The following is a 20417-nucleotide window of genomic DNA, read 5'->3' as shown; positions in this document are numbered from 1 at the left end:
TGCACACCACTGAGATCTAAGTTGGCCTTTGGTGGTTCTCTCCTGGTATGGAGAGATTACCCTTGCTTGGACTCTTGTTACAAGCATCATTTATCTCATTAGGATCCTCCTTGGAATTTGGGATCCCCTTCCTTACCTCATTCCTCTACCTTTGACTCACAAGATGGAGGTCATTCTGTCACCAAAAGCTCATTCTCAGATACTGAGAAAATTTCTTGATGGCATTGATGAGGTCTCCACTAGCCTTTATTGCTTCCACATAGATTAACTAAGTGGCTATGTTATCTATCCTCTCACTACAGAAAAAGTAATCACATACAGGTAAGGTTTTCAACTCAACACTTCTAAAAGAGATCTCAACATTTGCTCTCCCTAAGATACAGAAAATACTGCCTTAGTACACCTAGCAAAATTATATCCTTCCTACAGCCCCCACTGTAAAGTCTATAATTATTCTAGGTCAATATGCTCTGGCCTATGATTGAAAAAAAAATTTCTTGGGTTTTGGGAGAGGCCTCTGTGAGGGACAAATGAATGCAAGAAATAGAACAGGGAGGAGCAGGATTGAAAGGTTCAGTTCTCTCATGTCTATGGTCTCCACAAAAGGAAGTATAGGTAGAATTACTATAAACTGTGAATCAGTATAGGATTGCTTATTGTTTCTTCTACACAATGCTTAAAAATGCCATGTCCACTGGCAAAGACTTCAAACCCTAAGCATAACCCATAACTCCAATGAGGTTCTCTCAGGAGCTTGATATTTGAATGACCTGTTTGACTTTCTCCTTGACTCTGCACTGTCCAAACAGTTACCTCAAGTCCCATGTCTTCTGGTAAGTCTGCTAAGGTTTGGCTTCAACCTCCTATCACAGGTAATCTTCTGTGAGCAAGATGTGGCTGCAGAAAACTCTTTCTGCTAACGATGATTTCCAACTAAGAGCCCCAGGATGACCTAACGGCCTATCTCAGGATCATTATTAGTCAGTTTTGCTCAGGCATAGAAACATGAAGCAGAAGGAACCTAAGACCGAGTCTCAGAGTAGTCTAGGCAACTAATGCTGTCACATGTGAACATCCACTATTGCTGACAAAGTGGCAGGGTTTAGGAGATGCCCTTCTCACTTTTTCATGAGAAGTCCCAGAAAGAGGGAACTCTAAACCACAAGCCAAAAAGAGAGAAAGAAAGGAGCAACAGTGGAAGTTGTCTCTCCATTTAATATCTGTTGAATGGGCTGTTCTTCCAGGGTCAGAGACCAATCCTCTGAAACATCCCTGTGCCTCTGATACCAACACAAGTACCATAGGAATGCTGCGTCATTACAAATATTGAGTCCTTCAAAGTAGAGCAAGTGTTCCAGAAATTTCTGAGTGAGTTCAGGTCCCTGTTCTTCAGTGGAAGGTTTTCTAGCCAGAGTACAGCATCAGATGCTCCTGATCATTGCCAAAAAATCATTCTACTTTTGTACTTGAAACTCATGCCCAATTCACAGCATCAATTACACCAATTGGCTCTCCAGAAGGACAGCTGTTCCTACAGGCAGCAAGGTGGTAGAGTGGATGGAATGCTGGGCCTGAGGTCAGGAACACATGGGTTGAAATCCAACTTCAGAGAGTTACTAACTATGGGACCCTGGAGAAGTTGTTTAACCTCTTTGTGCCTTGGTTTCCTCAAGTATAACATAGAGATAATGATAATCATATCTACCTTCCAGAGTTGATGTGGGGATCAAAAGAGAAAATATTTTTAAACCACTCAGCACAGTGTCAGGCATAGTAGCTACTCATTAAGCACTCATGTCCTCCCTTTGTTCCTTTAATTCCAGGATTCCAAGGGTTACCTTGTGGCTTTGCATGAGCAGCTGATCTTGTCTCTGTCTCCCTCACATCCCATACCACATGAACTGGTCTCCATGCTGTTTATTCCCTCATTCCAGCTAATTATGGCCAGTCACATACCAGAGGCTCCTTTATCAAAGAACAAAAACAGGAAAGAGAGTCACAGGAAATTGATCTACCAGGAGAATCACCCATGGCACCAGAGACCTCAAGTCAAAGGCACCCTCAGAGACTGTCCCTGATACTGCCATGTACAACCACCCTGCTCTTTCCTCAGCCTCATTTTTCCCTTCTCAATAGCCTTTGGCTCCAGCTTATCCCCATGTTTGCAGCAGGGTTGCTATCAGTCCAGCCTCCATTCAAAGATTTCTTGCATGTTTCTGGGAACAGACAGTGTTCTACAACTCCACCTACTTAGTGACTGTCACCAAGCCCTGTCACCTGACCCATTCCTACCCAATAGTCTCCCAGAAATTCAAAACCACTGACTTAGCTGTCTGTCTGTGATTTAATTTTCATTTTCACTTTAGGTAGAACACAGAATCTACTCGCACTCCAGAAGAGCTCTCCTAAGTGCCAAGGTAGGCAATGTCATAAATAATATGTGTGACCTTCCATAAGTCTCCTTCTGTCTTTTTGCTGTTTTTCTTATGATAAAATGTGCATATTGAGTGAATATGGAGTGGGATGTAGTGGTGGGGTGGGGGGAATTTTGGACTTCACCATCTCCTAGGTGCCATCCTTCTATGTGACTCCATAATACTAGAACTTCCCACTCCCTTACTTCCCCCACCCAATACATTTCAGAGAAAATGGACCAGAGAGCCTGACGTCTTGAGAGATGACTGCTGGGAAGTCCCTCGTGTCTGCTGGGGGTGGAGGAAATGTGCTTGTGTGTGTGTGTGTGTGTGTGTGTGTGTGTGTGTGTGTGTGTGTGTGTGTGTGTCTGTGCATTTGCAATGGAGGAAGGTATAGTGGTGAGTGGAGCACAGATGAGGTAGAGGATAGAGAGTAGGAATCAACATACCTGGGCTTTTATTCCTCTGTTGACACTAACTTTGTGACTATGGGAAAATCCCTTAAGCTCTTTGATACTCAGTTTCCCCATCTTTAAAATGGCAATAGTAAAACCTTCTGAAGTGCTAGTATCTATTTCTGAGAATTCTTATTAGATGTATTTGAAATGATGTCTATAAAATGTTTTGCAATTTCTAAATTGTGATACAAAATCTTTATTACTATTATTGTAAAGACCAGTTTTTCAACTCTTGTCTTTGTAAGACCCAAGCTCTGACAATGCCAGATAATTACAAATTAATATAAAATATGAACTCTGACTGGGTAATCTTTAGAAACTGTAATTCTTCAGGATTCTGAATGGACAAAAGGTCTCTGGACCAAAACTGGGCTAAGGAATTTAAGAGTTGAAGGCACTTTAAGACGAAGGACATTAAGCGGACTCAAGGAACGAGGATTGAAATAATGGAGGGAGAGGGATGTAGTTCAGTGGCTGACAATGTGTTGAGAGCAAGAAAGGAATAATAATGAGACTGTGGAAGGAGTCCTACAGAGGAAGCCATTACCTAGGACTAGGGAATAATCAGTTCAGCAGCAAATTAGCAATTGTAATGCCAGTCACAAACAGTCCTCAGAAGAACTCTAAAAAGGAAGTGCAATCAATACCCACCCCCATTTTATAGTTAAGGGAATTGAGGCAGACAATCAAGAAAATAAAGAGTCAAATTGATTTGGGTTTAAATGCATAGTCAAGTAGCTCTATTTGAATCCTAGTCGGCTTTAACAAAGCCTAGTTTATCAGAGTCATATTTGAAGACTTCAGGAATGAAAATTTCATGAGACAAAACAGCTAATTGCCTTGGCTTTTAAAAAAAATTACAGAATAAATAAATGTGGAAGAAAAAAATAAAGTCCAAACCCAAGAAATCTTGCAAAGTATAACCAATCAAAGCTGCATATAATGATATGATTCTACACATGGACAGAGGGAGAAGAAGAGAATAGGGGAGGGAGATGAAGTGAAAGAGGTGGAGAGAGGAAATAGCAGCATTGCCCAAATGGAATAGCTCAGTTGAGTCCTCAGGAATCAGCTAGTATGACACACAGATTGTTGTTCTCCCTTCATTCTCAGAGAGGACCAGTGATACCAGGGGTGTGATATCTTGACTTTCAGGGGAGTTGGACTTAAGTGAGGGAGGGTTGTGGAAAGTCTTCTGCCTCACTCTCTCCTCCAGAATCAATTAAGTCCAGTGGCAAGACATTGGCCGGGACGATGTGCAATGGCCACTACCTTCTCAAGAAGTTTAGCCACAAAAGAAAAGAAGAGATAGCCAGGATGGATGGGTTAAGTGTGGATTTTTTGAGAATGAGTGAACAGTAGACAGACTGAATTTGAAGATAAATGAGAGAGTGGGAATGATGGAAAGGAGCAATCTGCTGAACTAGAATGAGACCACTTGTTCATGTAGAGAAGTTTGGTTTTGCTAGGAAAAGGATGGAGATGGTAGCAGAAGGCATCTGAATGTTGTGAAATGAGGAGGAGGAAAGGGAGCTATCCATGAATGACCTCAGATTATTTTCAGTCAAATATTTGTCAAGGTTCTCAGCTAGAAAAGTGAAGGAGGTGGGAACCATGGGAGGTCTGAAGAGGGGTAAAAAGGTTTGGAAGAACCACTAGGAAGAGAGGGATGTTGAGTTGCTGTGGGAGTTATAAAAGAATTGCATTGCTTGAGACACAATTGAGGTTATATACCATAAGCCTAGCCATCATAGTTCCATCATTTTCTCCAGCTTCATTAAGCAGTGTTGTGTAGCAGACAAGGAAGAAAAATGTGGGAGTGATGCCAGACTGAAGAATGAAAGAGCAAGGTTTTATAAGAGAATGAGGGGGCAAGGGACTCAGGAGAAGAGGACAGTGTAGACTTAAACCAGTTCACCAAGAAGCCAAGATGGGGAAAGGAGGAGAGTATAGATAGTAGATGGTTGATTGCCTGCGAGAGAACTGAGGGCTTGACAGACTGGGGGTCATGATGTGGATGAAGAACAACGTTAGGGGTTGCAAGGCAGAAGGAAAGATGAAATGATAATAGATTATGATTAGATAAGGGAGTTTCAAAGATCATGAGCACAGAAGAGGTACATCTGTGGAAGTGGCAAAATCAAAGACACAATTTTTTTTGTAGGTGGCAGAAGTTAGGTAGAGAAGTAACCTGTCAGGGCAATGAATAAGTTGAGGAACAAGGTTTAGTGTGTCTGAGGACGCATCTATTTGTCTATTTATATCTCTAGCGATATAAATACATACATTTGTGTATATATATACATATATATATCTATGTGTGGTCAAATATGTGTGTTTGTATGTATGTATGTTGAAGTCAACTAGTGTGAAGGCAGGAGTTGAGGACAGACTGTGAGTCAAGCATTAAACTTCTGAGGTAAAGAAGGGGAGTGTACTGGAGGTCTACTACTAAAAAGGATTTGGTGTTATAAGTGGATTGAGTGAACTTTGAAGGAGAGAAGACTACTGAGTGATACTAGAGAAAAATCTGCAGACAGCAATAGGGAGCAAGAGAATTCCAAGTGTCCCATCTTGACCAGTGAGTTGGAGAAATAAATGTAAGTGCAACCAGTGTTGAAAAGAGTGGCCAGGGAGATTCTGTTATCAGGAGAAGGCCATGTCTCAGTGAGGGCCAAAAGATGGAAGGAGGGGGAATGAAAAGATTTACACATCAAAGCATCAAAGTTTATTGTTCCAGGAGCAGGCATATCAGAGAGCACAGCTGAAGGAGTGGCTAACTGCAAAAATGGGACACTGGGTGGGGCTGAAGGGTAGAGGAATAAGGGATCAGGCAAAGAAAGATAGGGAATGGGGTTTGAATGGTGCACATGGGTTTATAAATACTGGGATGGGAGAGGGTTGTGATCAGTGTGGTGTTTGTTAATTAATGAGGAGGAACTTAGTTAGATTTTCATTTTCCGTAGGAAAGAAGGAAATCAATTTTTGTTCAGTACCTGCTATGTGCCAGACACTGCTAAGCATTTTTGAATTATCTCATTTAACCCACACGAACACACTAGGAATAAGTGCCATCATTATCCCCATTTTAAGGATGAGGGAACTAAGATAAAGGTTAGGTGACTTTCCCAGGTTCACACAGCTAATCTATGTCTAAAGTTAGATGGAAAATCAGAAAAGCCTACATCTTCTTGGAAGACTTCAGGTGCAGTGCTCTATCCACTGCATCACTTAGGTGCCTCTGTTCACATGGCAGTTTAGAGTCCCTTTGGGATTTTCAATAATTGCTGGGCCCGGTAACTCCAGTCTTAATGTCCATGTGCCTCAGATGCAAGGGAGCATCCATCATGGTCCCAGCTCTTCCTTCCCTGGTCCTATCATCAGAAGAAATAGTCTTGGGCTAAAGTTCCAACCTCACAGGTCCAATTTTAAAGTGTCAGTCTGAGGACCAGGGCAACTTAATACCCCTGACTCATGGTGCACCTTCAAGGTGTACAAAACCCATAGTCACAATAGAGATTCGTTCATTTATCTAGAGCAGACCTGCAAACTTGGCAGTTGATAGAAGCCAAAATTAAAATAGGATAAAGTTCTTTAGGCCAAAGGTAGGCTTTTAGCAGCTCACTTTCTAAGTAAAGGTAAGTAGAGACAGACTGAACATGGTTGATTGCTGCAGGTCATGTGACAAACAGAAGACAGTGAGCAGTGGCAAGCTGTGCAAAATTTCTTGGCAGGCTGCAGGTGACCTGAGGGCAGCATGCCTGGTCTACAGAAACGAAGCTTGATGAAACCTCCTTTAAACATTTAAGAAAAGCTTTAATGGAATAGAAACTTTTGGACATAAGTTTTTGCCCAGAAGAATGGAAGAGAAGAGGGGAAGAGATAGTAGGAGTTGAAAAAAGACACTTCTTGGTTCACCCAGATTCATGTCTGGGGGAGAAAAATACATCCATTAATGATCAGGATTGTCTTCTACCTTGGCTGCCCTGGTGACATGGTCAATACCATCTCCACCCCCTCTGTCAGAATCAGTGTTGGTCTCTCAATCACTTTCCTGAAATTCCAGAAAGACTCATTCAAACAATCTCTGGGCTTGCATCATCCTCATCTGTTAATTCCCAATATATGCCTGGGCAGGAAAATGAGAATAACTCCAAATGCCAGAATTCTCAGAGAAGTTTTAAACTACTTGTCCCTTGGGATCTCCAACATTACCTTCCTACCCAGAGAGGGATCAGATGTATCATTACTTTTTTGTTTGTTTGTTTCCCAGGGCCTAATTAAGAATGGGGTGGAGAATCACAGAAAGCTGAGAGATTCTGTTCTTTATTCCTTCCCATAATCTTTCAAGTCATTCAGTTTCTTATTACTTAACAACTTTTTCCAGTAACTGCTCTTAGCCTCCTTCCCTTGCCTCTTTTTTCTCTCTCCATATTATCTTCAATAACCCTTAACAGGGCCACTTTTTATTGCTCTTTCTTAGACTTCAGACAATTGGAGCAGACAGTCTCTGGAGTCGTTATGATCTAAGTGGCTTACAAGGTTGCATATGATTCTGCCAATTTATGAATTAAGTGAGAAAATAATTATTTTTTTGCTTATATTAATAACCACTTACTACTGGGGAGATCCATGATGTTTTCCCTTCCTATTTCCCCCATTCTCTTCTTTGTCAAATTAGCCCCTGAAGAATGGGCCTGATAATGACTTTGAATTGAACATTCTCCTCAATCTTGTTCAGACCCCACTCAGCTGGGGAAGCTTATTGTGTTCTAGTAGGCTAGGGTGGGTGGGTTAGATGTTTAGATGGCTGGGGGCTGGGTGTGGCCTGGGAGTAAGAGTGATATAATCAAAGTCTTATTTCCTAACCCCTCCTTAGGACAGGTCCACCTTTCATTAAAATATTCATTCTTCTCATTAATTGTTACTTAATCAGAACTGATTACCATCTGTAGAGAATACCCACTCTTCCAAGAGCATATAAGCATGAAAAGGCTGCTATGATCCATCTTTGGCTTGTGAAAGATGATATTTTGATGTGGGAAGTGGCTGATATTATTCTCCTGTGAGAAATTATTGCATTTATTTGACACACATGTGATTTTAATGGCTAATAAATTAATAGGAAAAATATCAATGGCAGCAGCATTATCACTTTGAACCACTCCTTGTCAGGTGCCATAGAATGCAATTAAAGAAATGAGGTCCCAGAAACAATGTGGTTCAGAAGGAGCTGAGTGGTATAGTCGATGTTCAGAGTTGGAGCCAGAAAGAACTGAGTTCACTTTCTGCCTCAGACACGTACTGTGTGACCCTAGACAAGTTCCTTGACCTTTAAGCCTCAGTGTGCTCATATGTAAAATGGGATTTATAACAGCACATACCACAGAAAAATATTTCTGAGGATCAAGTGAGAGCAATTCAATTCAATAAATATTTATTAAGTGACCTCTATGTGCCAAGCACTGGTCTAAGCACTAGGGAAGGAAAGAAGGAAGGAAGGAAGGAAGGAAGGAAGGAAGGAAGGAAGGAAGGAAGGAAGGAAGGAAGGAAGGAAGGAAGGAAGAAAGGAAGGAAGGAAGGAAGGAAGGAATTAAGGAAGGAAGGAAGGAAGGAAGGAGGAAAGAAGGAAGGAAGGAGGAAGGAAGGAAGGAAGGAAGGAGGAAGGAAGGAAGGAAGGAAGAAGAGAAGGAAAGGAAAGAAAGAAAGAAGGAAGGAAGAAACAAAGAAAGAAAGGAAAAAGAGAAGAGAGTACAAATGAAGAAAGTAAGGAGGAGAATGCAGAAATGAAGGGGAAGGAGAAGAAGGAGAGGAAGGGATGCAAGAAGAAGAAGGAAAAGAGATGATAGGAAGAAAGGAATGAAGGAAAGGGAGGAAGGAAAGAACAGAGGCAGTGAGGGAGGGGGAAGAGAGAGTGGGAGAGAGAAAAGGAGGGAGGAAGGAAGGACTATTTCCCTCTTACCTACAACATTGCATATTTGCACATAACTCTTTGAAAGTTGTTTCCCCCATTAGACTATGAGCTCCTCGAGATCACAGATTGTTTTTTGCCTTTTTTTGTATCCCCTGTACTTAGAGCAATGTGTGGCACACAGTAATCACTTAATAAATAATTTTTGACTGATTGACTCCCCAAAATATTCAAAGAAGTATTTCTTTATACCTTTCACACTAATACACTCTTTGTAATCTCCTCTATGTAGTCTAACTTTATTCTCAATAAGTATCCTCTGTTGTGAGGTTGGTGTAAAGTTTCTGGGGTTTGAGTGGAGAAATCTATGGGTGAGAAATAGGGGCAAGCAGGGGCCAGAGAGACCTAAGGATGGGTCTACTAAATGGAAAGCCTGGATTGTATGGTCATGACCCCTGTTCTTCTTATGATGAGCCATATCTCAGTTCTCTGACCTGAGTAGGAAGAAGGATGGCCCTCTCTTCAGGAAAGATGTCCAGATATTTGACCTTCTACGTGGTGAGGAGATTCCCAAAGAACAACATGAAATCCCTTTTCTTGTGTCAGGAGAAGGTATGCAGGTCAGATTCTCCTGAGTTGATATGATGTGTTTCAGGTGAGGAAGAGAAAATTCCAATGGATCCACAGGTGGGAAGTATGATAAGCAACGTCAGTGCCTTCTGGACATTGTCATATATATTTTCTATACATGTCTTACTCTTCAACAGAAGTAAGTATGATTAAAAGTCAGGGAAAAACATACCTCCTCAACCTAACTTGAGGTGGGAAGTTAGAAAGATTTGAACACTTGGTGCCCCCACCATTTCCCACTGTTTTAACCCAAAAATAACACCAGAAATCTCTAAAATAAGCACCCTTGAGTTTTTCTGGGGTGCCCTACTCATAAGCCAATAGAGACAGAAAAGTTACAGTAGTACAATATGTATCATATTCTTAGTTCCTTTTTCCTCTGGGATCTGTGACTGGAGCTAAGGAATTGTCACTGAGTTCCTGGATCCTCAAATCTAACAATTTCTATCCATGAGGCTGGTGGTCTGTATCCTTTTCTGGAATGTCCCCTGCATGAGAAAAAATGGGTGAAAAGAAGTGGTAATGAGGTGTCTTTGAGGATCATGGAATCGTAAGTGATTCATATCTTTCCACTTCAGTCCCTCTTCCATTTAGTTGTGGATTTGGGCCAGTGGTCAGATTGGTTGGAGAAAACTTCTACTTGCAGTCTTTTGCAGGGGTCCTGAGTCCTTTAGTCAGAGCTCACAATCAAGGGCTTTAGGGTAGAATCTGAGTGATTATGACCTTGATCATCTGTGTCCTCTTTCAGAACGAATTTTCAGACATGATTTTTGGTGGTTCACGAATGGGATATTGGCAGTGACATATTCAATGGAAGTAGGCGCTTGTGTTTGTTTTTTGTGGGCACATCACAATTGCCAAGGTAATGGTGACATGGGGGGATGGGGGAGCAGGGTAATTGGACAATATTAAAGGGCTGTCATCCTGATATACTGAAGAGCACCTCCCCATCCTCATTCTGTTCTTACTCTAATCTCTGGGCAACCTGACTCCAAGGATCCCTTTTTCCTTTTCAAAGACAAGTGTGACTTGCCTCAGTTTCCCAAGTTGTATGTAGATTTTTCTTGTTCACATGCACAGTGGCCCAGAGATTTCTTGAGAAATTCTAGGGTAGGAAGAGGGGAGGGTTCCTGAGGTTGGAGGAGGTTTTGTGTAATTTGGTATGTCAGGTAATCCAGAGGTGGTGGAGAAAACCAGCTGTGGGCTGTGACTGCAGGTGGGAAAAGATTCAAATGGTTCCAGCCATTCTAGAGGTGGGCTTGGGGAAGAGAAACTGTATAGTCTGCCATGGACCAGTTTGTGAGAGGTGACAATCTTGGTCTGCTCTGCAGGGTTTATCCTCATTAAGGATTGGATGAACTGGGTGATTTCGTTCTTCATTTCTCTCTTCATCGCATTCTTAGGAATGATAATTTTGAAAATCCTACCTAAATATTTTGGCTTCGTTTTGATGATAGTGTTGTTTGCAGTGAAGTTCACCACAATTGAGAACATCATCTTTCTGCTGCCATTGCTAAGAATGTATATAACCCGAACTCAGGATATCTTCATAACTGGGTGATTCAGGTAACTGGGGTTTATTGAGTCAAATGACTGTCATACAGAAAAAGTCAGATGTCCCCGGGAAAGGAGTTAAATATTGTCTAGTGTTTAACCTAGATGGTTAAACTGATGCTCAGTTTGAGAGAGAATGGGGAAATGTTTACAAAGGGGTGGCTAACAAAATGAAGCCAGGGGAAACGGATGTGCCAAGGAAGAAAGTAGGCCAAGAGGTTTAGGACTTGACCTTGAGGCACCCAAGGAATAAGATGTAGGCTGGTACAAAAATCAAGGTCATAGTCCCTTCATTTCTGCATCCCTACTCATTCTCTGCAACTTTTTTTCCTCTACCTATATGCTCTTTTTTTTTTCCTTCCTCCTTGCTCTATCCTTGGTTCTTTCTGTTTAAAGCAGGAACTAGCTCCTCAATACCAGGAAAGTATCCCTACATCCTTCCCTGAAAGGTGAACTATTTCCTTCTCACATTCAGTTCTTTCATCCTTCTGTTTCTAGCTGATCCACGACCTCACCATCTCTCAATGTTTCATCATAGTCATGCTCCTTCCCCAAGACTGTTTCCCACAGGCAAAAAGAGAGCTGCACTTCCCTCCCCCTACCCCAAGGAAACTGCAAATCTCAGTATTCATATTTTTGTCTGCGATCTGTAGAAAAAATGCATGAGCTAGACTCTACAAAGGGTGAGGAACCTTTTCATCTTATCAATTTACCAGTAATAAAATAAGACCGCATTCAAGAATCATTAATTAGATATACTTTAAAAAGCATACTGTTTCATAAAAAAAATCTAACTAATATGTACTTAATAATTTCAAAAAATGAAAAGTTTTTGTTAGTTTTAAAGTTAACACAGGCCAGATGAGGCCTCAAGGACGTGCATTCCCCACCACTGGGCAATACCCTAGACTTGACCTCCAAGCAGCATACACCTCATGTCCCTACCCCTTCTGACCCCAGTGAATTTGCCTCTGTAGCTATAACTACTTTTTAGGGTGCTGATCCTTTGATAACTCTCTTCTCCTTTCCTTATCCTTCCCAGAAAATATTTCTTCTTAGAGTGAGGACTCTGGAGAAATCTTGAAATATATCCTGAGGAATCTCAAGTTTCACATTTTTCCCTAGGACAGGTCTGGTTTTTCTATAACCAGGGTACACTGGGACGATTGCTGACATGGAGTACAAATGCCAACCCTGGAGCCCATCCTGATGGATACCTAGCAATCTGGTGTTCTATGAGGATCTTCTGAGAAACAGACTTTATTCATTATCTGTAGGGAAGACAGAGTGTGCCCCAAGGAGCCAAGCCTCTCATCTAACACCCTAGACTACAGGGCTAACCAAATATATTCCAGCTATTACACAGCTCAATATTATGACTACTTTATGTCACTGAGCAGAAAATGAGTAAAAATGTTAGCATGTAAGCTTGTTTTCTGTAGACCCCCTGAAGGTACCTTCAGGACACTTCTGATAGCAGAGAGAATGATGGGAATTATGTGTAATTTGTCTTGCTTCCACGTGGTTCAAATGTCTTCCACTAGGTCTTTACGGTGTGAAAGTTTTTATTTTGTAAAGTTAGGATATTATAAGTATTCAATATTGTAACATTTAAAAACTATATACAAATGCAAAAATATTAAAAAACATTGTTCTTAATCAGTTGTTATGACTGTCATTTCTGAATCATTGAATGTCCAAGATGAAAGAGACCTCAGTGAGCTTAGACTTATACTATCTAACCTATGGGAGAGAACTGGGAACAATGGAGTGGATGTTATAAAGACACAAATTAAATAGTTTGATGACAGGTAAAACTTGCTAACAGTTACAGCTGTCCAAAATTAGAATGAGCCACTTCAGAGCACTGTGGATTCTCTGTGGCAAGAGGTCATTAGCCAAAAGGGTATTGCATTTCCTGAAGTACAGATTATTTTCTATGCATGTGTTCCACCCTGAGAGTCCTTTTCACTCTAACACTCTGTGATTCTATAATGTAATGCTATGCACACCTGAAAAAGAAATACTGACTACAGTATGCCTGACAAGTAGCCCTCCATCTTCTGTTGAAGTCTTCAGTGAAAGGGAACCAACCACTCCCTGAGGCAGTCCATCCCACTTGTGGAACAGCTCTAATTGGTAAGAAGCTTTTCCTGATCTCAGCCCTAAATATGATTCCAAATAATATGTACCTATTGTTCCCAGCAAGAGAAGAAATCAAATTGCTCTTCAACATGGCAGCCTTTTAATTATTTGCTTTCATTCATTCTTGAATCCATCTCATGCACTTCATCCACTATACCACTTAGTGGATTTATTTTACAAAAACAGCTTAAGAATAACTGGCTTCCCCAAAAGTAACCAAGACTGACTAGTCAAAACCCTGAATTCCATAATCCAGAAAATAATACTGCCCAGAATTTTTCAGTAGAAATAACAAAGCAATGGATTCTATGGATCACTTTAAGGAATGGGAAGATATGCTTCAAAGTCTAAGGTACATCGTGGTCAAATTGTACCATGAATTGTTTTAATTGCTATGTTTTGATTTTACATCAACTTCAGTTCCCACTTCATCCTTCTGCTGCCCAGCAAGACATCTTCTGCAACAAAGAGCAAGAAAAAGATGTTTAAATCATCTTAGCAAAGCTGACCAACACCTTAAAAACAAGTCTCTGGGTAGATGCAATGTCCTGCATGGATAATCTTCAAAGAATAGGAAGAAATGCTTTATCTCTTCTTTTAGATCAGTTTTCTTCAATAAAATCCCACATAATCCAAGGTTGATTTGTTGTTGTAATTCTTTACAGTTACAGTATGTATTGTGTTCTTGGTTCTCTTTCATTCACTTTACTTCAACGTATATGTCTTCTCATGCTTCTTTATAGTTTTCTCATAATTGCTTAAAAGAAAGTAATATTCTATTAAATTCATGTTTCAAAATATTTTTTTAGCCATTCCACAATGAATTGGATCTACTTTTGATGGGAAACAAGCCCAAGCTGAGACCTTTGTCCCTGGACCATGAGGGTTTTAGTTCCATTGGTCTGAAGGGCTTAGGAAAGCCTGGCCAAGGGGCTGCTTGCATTTTCCTTCTTTGATTTTGCATTCTTTTCTATTCCTCCCTTTATCCTGTTACCAGCCACTTCTTAGCATTCTCTTGAGGTCCAAGTCTCCCAGCCAGGATTGTGGATTGTCTGGACTACTGGCAACTCCAAAAAGGATCCTCCCCAGAACTGATCTACATTCCAAGCTGACTTTCCTCTATCAGTACCATCCCTGGGACCCCCAGACTACTTGGCAACACCTGGATTCTTCCCTCAGTCTTTTTCTGTATTTAAGTTCCATCTATCCTCCATGAAGGTACTTAGATTCAATGCAACTCAGATTCTGTCTAGCTGAGATTCTATCTGACTGGCATTACAAATGCTTAGGCTCCGTAAGAGTCAACCCAGTATGGGGAATCTTCAATAAAATTTGTTTTTCTTTGGCTTTATGAAGGCTTGTGCCCAATTCATTCGAGCAGGACCAGGCATGTCGATGTTTTGGGGTCCCACATCACCCCAAACCTCAACACTTTGTATCCAGTTCTTTCCTCGTGCAGAAAACTACCCTCAATATCTTGTTGTATTATGTGCTATTCTTTCTGTCTTTGCCTTCCTTATGTTATTTTCCTAACTGAAATGGACGGACCGAGACAAGCACAGGCAAGAGTCAATTGAGAATTTGGGAGCGTCTTTATTAGCCAGCAACTATCCTCAGAAGAGGTAGTCCCGAACAAAGGTGTGTGTGCCTTTTAAGCATCTTAGCACTTCCCCGAACAGCCTTGCGGTTCCAATAGCACACATTTTTTCACAGAACAGTTTTGACAGGGGTTCCTAGGTGCTGCTAGGCAAGGGGGCACAACAGAGATGGGGGCCCAGGCAGCTGCTAGGCAAAGGGGTACAACAGAGAGTGTAGCCACTAACAGAAAGTGGCTACTAGGCCCAACCCTGCGTAGAAACTCAACAGACATTTGTTCAACCCAGGGGCTCTGGAGGGGGGAATAATGTTCACTTAACTAACAGTGGAATCTTGGGAGTTAAAGGTACAGGCATTTTAGTCATTTTCTTGGCATGATTTTCCAAAGTAGATTCTAGAATACTTGAACCAATTTGCAGATCCATCAGCAGTGCCTCAATGTCACTGTCTTTCCACAGTTTCTGCAACATTGGATGTTCCTAATTCTTTGACTACTTGGCCATTAAGGAATGGTCCTCATATATTTCTGTTATTTCCTTATATATGGTGGATATCATACCCTTAAAAAAGAGATATTTGATACAAAATTTTTCTGGTTGGCCCCTTCCTTTCTAATCCTCATGATATATATTTTATTCATACAAAATGTTTTTAATTTTATATAATTTTGAGGGGCCTAGAAAAAGCTAGCAAATGTAAATGCTTTTTCTCAGCACCACCATAGTATAATACTTGTGGCACTACAGTGGTGACACTGCTTTGTAAACATTCCAAACTCTCTCTTGTGCTACCTTCCTTAAACCTCAGAGAGACCATATGACAGGATTTTACACAGTGAGGGAATGGTCCTATCTGAATTACCTGTTAGGTGGGCACACTATTCAAAAAGTCTCTTGAGAACCTCAGGCACATGCATGAGAGGCTTTCCAAAAGACTGAAGTATTCTCTCTGCCTGTCAAGAAACATTTAATAAGTACTTACTGTGGGGGGTAGAAGACCACCCAAGACCCCCAACAAACCACAGAGGCTTCTCCTGGTAGGGACAGAAAAAAAAAGGTTATTAGCAATCTCAAGAGAGTTGGGCATCTTCCTCACCAGGGCTGATTACTGAAGGGAGCAGGTGGCATCCAACACAGAAGCTGGTTATATACTTTTACAGAATTACCCCACCCTGTGCTCTACCTTTTCTCCCCATTGAAGGAGTTAGGTGATCTCACAATCTGCTGCCCCAAACTAGGACGAGTTCTAGTCCAAATAAATGTGTAAGTCCTTATTTGGCAGTAGTTGCACTGACATGGCAATCAGAGCTTTGCAAAGGACTTAAAAATATCTGTTTTCCCAGAAATCACTTGACAAAGGGTAAATTGAAACTGAGGCCTCCAACTCCCCATTTAGTCCTGGCTCAACTTTAGAGACTGTCTACTACTTTAGAATGAGACAGATTTCACTGACTCACACACCACTACTGTTAGATATTATGCTAAGGAACGGGGATATAAAAGAAAATAAAAGACACTTCCCACTCTCAAGAACTTCACAGACTAATAAAGGAAACAACAAAGAAATAATAATATGCATGCGAACTCTATCTATAATAAATGGGGAATAATCAATAGAGGGAAGGCATTAGAATTAAGAAGAGATAGAGAAAGGTATCCTGTAGAAGGGAGGATTTTGAAGTGACACTTGACAGAAACTGGGAAAGCCAATAGGTGGAGACGAGGAGAGTGAGCACCCAGGCATGTAGGCATTCAGAGAAAATGCCTGGAGTTAGGAGATGCAATAACTTGTTTGAAGGACATAAAGGAGGACAGTGCCTCTGGATTTCAGAATATGTGTGTGTGTAACTTCATAAAAGAATCAATCTGAGAGGGGAATACCCTCATTTATTTATACTCTTTATACTCGCTCTGCATCATCAAAACCCAAACAATGAGCAAGTGAGGCTTGAGCTGGACCTATTATTGACCAATCTGTGAGAGCCAGAGTGATTTGAGTTCAAAGACATAGTCAAGTAGCTGTATTTGAATCCCAATGGACTTTATTAAAGCCTGGTGTATCAGAGCTATATTTCAAGATATTATGAATGTTTAATTCATAATGAATAAACTATATGACCCAAAAAAGTTAATTGTCACATGTTTCAGAGATTGATAAATGGGGAAGAAGAAAAAGTCTAGCCCCAAATTGCCAGCATATCTTGTGAAGTATCTAAGCAGTCCAATGCAGCCTTACACACCTTCTAGATCATAAGAATCCAGAAACTGCCTTCTTGAGCTGTCTGAAGTCTTAAACACAGCAAGAAGGTGGCTCCATATGGGTTAGTGAAGATACAGAGAAGGAAGAGGCTAATGAAAGAAAATAAGAATACTTACTAGGAAAGTTGGTCGGTAAGAAGAAATGGAAAGACTTGAAAAGTTATGAGAAGGAAAAAGAAAAGAATCCCTCAACTTTCAATGGTTCTCCTACCCTGTTATTAAGTAGGCCCTGGGAAACAAACTGAAATAAAAGAATGATATGTCTGATCCCTGTCTTGGTGGGAGGGCAATGTTGGAGATCTCAGGGGGAAAGTAGTTTAAAACTTCTCTAAGAATTCTGGGATTTGGCATTTTTCTCATTTTCTTGCTCAGAGAAATACTGCAAACTAACAGAGGAGAATGAGGAAATTCCATAGATAGCTTGAATGAATCTTTCAGGAGTTTCATGAGAGAGATAGGAAGGCAGATACTGCTTCTGACAGAGGTGGCAGGGATGGAGTTGAGCATGTCGCCAGGGTTACCAAGGTCTTCATCTGTCACAGGAAGACGGGATGGCAGCACCAAAGCAGAAGATAAACCAGAGCATTAATAGGTGTCCTCCTTATCCCCAGTCATGAATCTAGGTGAATGAAGTATCTTTTTTTCCTCCCAAATCTCTCTTCCCATTTTCCCTTTCATGTTTTTAGACAGATGCTTAAATCGAAAGATTCCTGTTCCATTAAACTGTTCCTTAATGTTTAAAGGCAGTTTTGTTAAGTCTTGTTACTCTAGATAAAATAAATCAATCTCTATTGTGCTCTTGGGTTTTGTACACCCTGCAGCTGCCCAGCCCCATTGGCAGTGGTGTTAAGCTGCCCTGGTAATCAGACTGATACTTCAGGATTTGAACAGTTTGGCTATAACTTCAGCCCAAAACTCTTCAGGTGATAGGACCAGGGAAGGAAGAACTAGGACCAGGAATGATGCTCCCCTGTATATGAGGTACACAGAGATCAAAACTAGAGTAGCTGGCCCTGGCAACTATTGAAAATCTTATTAGCTGCTGAAATGAAAGGGGAGGTAGCTCTCTCTCTCTTTCTATCCTCTTGTGTGTGTGTTCATCTTTCGTTGCCAAAGAAGACCATGTCATCAGAGAAATAATGACATGGCTTGTACTTGACTTTGTTTTGAGTGAGGGAAGGCTGTGCAGGTCACCAGCTTCACTTCTCCTCCAGAGCCATCTGAACCAGTGACCACATATTCATCAGGATGACTGGAGATGACTTAGGATGAGGCAAGTGGGGTTAAGTGACTTGCCCTAGGTCACACTGCTAGTGAGTGTCAAGTGTCTGAGGTGAAATTTGAACTCAGGCCCTCCTGACTCCTACACTGGTGCTCTATCCACTATACCAAGTCTGAGTGGTTTAAGGTGTCAGACTCAAGACTCTGTCTTCACTCTCTGAGTATTCTTTTCTGCTTATGGAGGGGTGGGTTCAAATCCCTTCTGATACATTAATTGTATGCTCTTACTAAGACCTTAGAGAAGCAAGTCCAGCCTTTAATATTATTCACTCTCTGTGAGTGTGGGGTAGAGGGCTCCATGTAGAAGCACTTAATGCTTTTCTTTTCATTTTTGCTTTGTGTACTTGACTATGTGACCACAGGACACTGACTAAATGTTCCTTTGATTGTGAAAAACAGTTTTAATTGACTAAGAAAAGAGAGTCTAAGAGTAGGGGAAGGGTTCTAGAGTTATTTGTATCCAACTTTGGATATTTTGATCAAGAGGCTGTAGCTGTCTTCTCACTTGTAGCCATTCCATGAGATCTCTAGCCTGGCCTCCTGCCTTAGAGAAGGGAAATAATATGATTCCTTCAGCTCTAATCAGCCTTTCCTTACCTCTCTTAGAGGACTCCACCCTAAGGGACTAGAAAGCCCTATGTGAACAGCCACCTAAGTGGTGCAGTGGATAGAGTCATGCTGAAGTGTTTTAAGAAGTTACAGGCCTTTCTGACTTGCAATTTAACTTTGGGCACATGTTAACTATGTGAACCTGGACAAGTAATTTAACTTTTGTCTGATCCAGTTCCCTCAAATGTAAAGTGAACATAATGACAGCACCTATTTCTAGTGTACTTGTAAGGATCAAATTGATGGAATTCAAGTAAAACTACCTCCAGACTAAATATCGCCACTGCCCCTAGCTACCCACCACCCCCACATCCAATTCACATATTGGAACATATTTGTCTCATTTCATTCATGCACAATCATACCATCCCTTTAGCCCAAGACAGGGCCACAATAGTTATCAATATTGACCCGAGAGGACAACAATAGTTAACCAATCAGAAAGCAGTACAAATGGGATGTTTAACCACCAATCCATAAAAGGGAGCCTTTCCCATTATTTAATCCCTTAACAAACCCCTCCTGTTTGCCTAGGTTCTGGATAATGGATAATGTGCTCATACTTTCCCAGTCACCAATGAAGTGAAACAAACCTGTGTGCTTGCTCCCATGCTTTTTAGCATGATATTTTCAGACATATTTTCAAATGTCTTCTGTGAGGATCAACTCAGAATTGAGGTCAGCTGCTGCACTGATGGTAAATTCTTCAACTTGAAAAGGCTAAAAGCCAAGACCAAAGTGGAGGGAGATTTGGTGCATGATTTTCCATTTTGAAGATGCTTGTGTACTCAACACATCCTTTGAAGCCAAGATCCAAAAAATATGGTTTGATTCTCTGCTGGTTGTACTAATTTTAACCTAACAACTGATACCAAGAAAACAATGGTGCTTCATCATCCAGACAAAGAACCATTGCTTACATCAAATAGAGAAGTTTTGAATACTGTAGATAAATTCACTTAACTTACTAGCGTACTTTCCAAGGAAGTACACGTTGATAATGAGGTCGACACATGCAGAGCCAGAGCCATTATGCTGACCTCATTGTTGTATGCCATGGACAGAATACCTGTGACATGCCAGGAAACTGAATCACTTACATTTGAATTATCTTAGGAATATCACCTGGCAGAATAAGATACAAGACACTAAGATCCTTTGTGAACTAAACTGCCAAGCATCCAAACTCTACTGTAGAGAGCACAGTTCCAATGGGTTTTCCACATTGTTTGAATGCGAAATATATACTTGCCAAAAAGGTTAATTTAAGGAGAACTCACTCATGGCAAGCACTTACATGACAGTCAGAGAAAATGACACAAGGACATTCTCAATGTTTCTCCTAAGAACTTTGAAACTGATTGTGTGACATGAGAAAAATTGGCACAGGACCACCCAGCATGTTATGCCCTCATCAGAGAAGTGCTGTGCTCTATGAGAAAAGTAGAATTTAAGTAGCCCTAAAGAAATGTGAGATGCAAAAATTTAGAGAATCTACTCCAAGTATTCTTATGGACTATCTGTGCCCAACTCATGGAAGATAATTTTAAGCTCCTATTGG

At 41.0% G+C, this 20417-nt stretch overlaps 1 long non-coding RNA gene across 2 annotated transcripts; it reads left to right on the top strand.

Annotated features, from left to right (window-relative positions):
• Positions 1–2324: 2324 nt before the first annotated feature.
• Positions 2325–12626, top strand: LOC140500222 (uncharacterized). Of its 2 annotated transcripts, none has more exons than XR_011965644.1 (5): positions 2325–2417; positions 9439–9552; positions 10162–10275; positions 10817–10979; positions 12093–12626. It is a non-coding gene; the product is annotated as an uncharacterized lncRNA (long non-coding RNA). The 2 variants fall into 2 exon arrangements; XR_011965643.1 differs by having other exon boundaries at positions 10745–10979.
• Positions 12627–20417: the final 7791 nt, after the last annotated feature.

Source organism: Notamacropus eugenii, chromosome 4, assembly GCF_028372415.1.
Source record: "Notamacropus eugenii isolate mMacEug1 chromosome 4, mMacEug1.pri_v2, whole genome shotgun sequence".
Lineage (NCBI taxonomy): Eukaryota > Metazoa > Chordata > Mammalia > Diprotodontia > Macropodidae > Notamacropus > Notamacropus eugenii.
This window is presented reverse-complemented; position numbering and strand designations above follow the sequence as displayed.